Source organism: Macaca thibetana, chromosome 20, assembly GCF_024542745.1.
Source record: "Macaca thibetana thibetana isolate TM-01 chromosome 20, ASM2454274v1, whole genome shotgun sequence".
In the NCBI taxonomy this organism is placed as follows: Eukaryota; Metazoa; Chordata; class Mammalia; order Primates; family Cercopithecidae; genus Macaca; species Macaca thibetana.
The window spans coordinates 43,566,905-43,569,636 of record NC_065597.1 but is presented as its reverse complement, the minus strand read 5'-3'; the positions used below and the strand labels follow the sequence as shown (position 1 = coordinate 43,569,636).

Genomic DNA, 2,732 nt, shown 5'->3' with positions numbered 1-2,732 from the left:
TCTTTTTGTTTTGCTTTGTTTAGAACAAGTAACAGGCAGTAAAGGAGCAAAATAGCAGGTCCCAATAGGGGTGACAAAATAATATCTTTTTCAGAGTTGAAAACAAGTGTTCAAACAGAACTTTTACATGAATAGTCGTAGCAGCACTATTCACAGTGGCCAAAAGGTGAAAACAACTCAAATGTCCATTAACACATAAGCAGATAAATTGTGGTATATACACACAATGGGATATTATCCTGTCATAAAAAGAAATGATGTACTGATACAGGCTACAAAATTTGTGAACCTTGAAAACATTATGCTAAGTGAAAAAGAAAAATGGGCCAGACACAAAAGGCCAATATAGTATGATTCTATGTAAAATATCCAGACTAGGCAAATCCATAGAGACAGAAAGCAGATGAATGGTTGCCAGAGCTTAGGGAAGGTGGAATGGGGAGTGACTGCTTAATGTGTACGGGGTTTCCTTCTGAGGTAGTGAAAATGTTCTAGAACTAGATGGTAGTAGTGGTTGCACAATATTATAAATGTACTGTCACTGATGGTAAATTTTGTTATGTGTATTTTCTGTGTGTGTCAGACTGGTAATGTGTTGATGTTGTAACAAGGCTTGAGGGAGTCACATCTCACACATGCACGTGCAAACCCAACGATCATGCTTATAAACTCCAAAAGGATCATGTTATATGGATCTTATCACACTTAAAAAACTTTCCGAGTAAAAAAGAGAAAAAAAATGTTTTCAGAGATCTTTGGGCATTAACTCAAATTAATAGTTACCTGAAATTCCCAAAACAGAAAATTAACCAATGAAGACATTGGTTACATAGGAGTATGTATTTGTCAGAACTCCTTGAATTGTACTTAAGATCTGTCTTTCACTCTATGTATATTTTTACCTCACTAAAAATTTGGCCAATCAAAAGTAACAGAAAATGCAACTATACTACGTGCAAAAATAATCTATGAAGAGGTGATATTATGTTACCTACAATATTGAATTATATAGCTTCTGGGAATCCAGGTAGTCATAGACAATGCTTTGTGGAGCTCTGGGAAGCCTATCGTAAAGTTATTTAAATTACCACTGAATTCTAGAAGGAATTGCAACGTGGAGTTGCAATCAGGGTAGACGTTCAGTGTCCCAGAGGTCATGGCATGTTCCTGTTGCAGCTGCACCCAGATGTTCACAGTGGTGGAGACCTTGCTTCCCAGTAACACCAAGTCTGAATGTAATTTCACTTAATGTTCTTTGGCTATAGAGCAGTCAATAATGAGAAGTATCCACTGCAAATAAAATTATTTACAGTTGTCACATGGGGCTAGCTCATCCATCACTATATCCCTACTTCACCAGTGCATAATATGTAAAATCACATTGTATCTGACAAATGAATCAACAAAAGATTTTCTCCTATTTACATTAGAAGCATCCAGTAAAACCATTCCCAAACAAAAATTTAACATTTAACCAATATTTAACAACTTCACCAAATATGTCTTTATTTACTGAAATCTCGACACATAGAATTACAGTATCATAACTCTATTCTGTAAGCCCAGTTTCACATGAATTAGATTCCACAGTTCTTAAAAATCTCACTGAAATTAGAGGGTGATTGTGAAATCTTTTAGTTCCAAAGAAACTTCGTCTAGTTTTAGTCTTTGTTTGTTCCTTGCTGATACCAGATAGAAATAGGGTTATATGAATACCTTTTAAAATAGCATAAGTCGGCCAGGCACGGTGGCTCACACCTGTAATCCTAGCACTTTGGGAGGCCAAGGCAGGTGGATCACCTGAGGTCACAAGTTTGAGACCAGACTGGTCAACATAGTGAAACCCGTCTCTACTAAAAACACAAAAAGTTGCCAGGCGTGATGGCGCACGCCTGTAATCCCAGCTACTCAGGAGGCTGAGGCAGAAGAATGGCTTGATCTGAGAGGTGGAGGTTGCAGTAAGCCGAGATCATGCCACTGTACTCCAGCCTGGGTGACAGAGCAAGACTCTGCCTCAATAAATAAATAAATAACATGACATAAAAATAAAATGGCCTAAGTCTAACAGTCCCCCAAAAAAGGAAAAAAAATAGGGGCTGGGAGGGCTGGCTCATGTGTAATCCCAGCACTTTGGAAGGTTGAGGGGGCAAAGGTCACTTGAGCCTGGGAGTTTGATACCAGCCTGGCCAAGACACCATTTCTACAAAAAGTACAAAAATTAGCCAGGTGTGGTGGTGTGTGCCTGTGGTCCCAACTACTTGGGAGGCTGATGTGAAGGAATCACTTGAGCCTAGGAGGTCCAGGCTGCAGTGAGCTGTGACCACGCCACTGCACTCCAGCCTGGGTGACAGAGTGAGACCCTGTCTCAAAAAATAAATAAATAAAAATACATAAAATAAATAAAATTACAAACTCTAGGTAAAACAAAAGCTGATAATGAAACTTAAAAGCATTTCTGAGCTCTGCAGTGAACAATGTTTATATTGTCATAATATAAACCCTGTTTATTAAATTTTAATTTTAATAATCTATAGTTAGGCTGGGCGCAGTGGCTCACACCTGTAATCCCAGCACTTTGGGAGGCCGAGGCAGGCGGATCACCTGAAGACAGGATTTCAAGACCAGCCTGGCCAACATGGTGAAACCCCGTCTCTACTAAAAATACAAAAATTAGCCAAGCATGGGGGCATGTGCTTGTAATCCCAGTTACTTGGGAGGCTGAGGCAGGAGAA

At 39.2% G+C, this 2,732-nt stretch overlaps 1 non-coding gene across 1 annotated transcript; it reads right to left on the bottom strand.

Moving 5' to 3' along the window:
- Positions 1-577: 577 nt before the first annotated feature.
- Positions 578-681, bottom strand: LOC126945147 (small nucleolar RNA U13). Its single transcript, XR_007722319.1, has one exon. It is a non-coding gene; the product is annotated as a small nucleolar RNA U13 (small nucleolar RNA).
- Between the last annotated feature and the right edge of the window lie 2,051 nt (positions 682-2,732).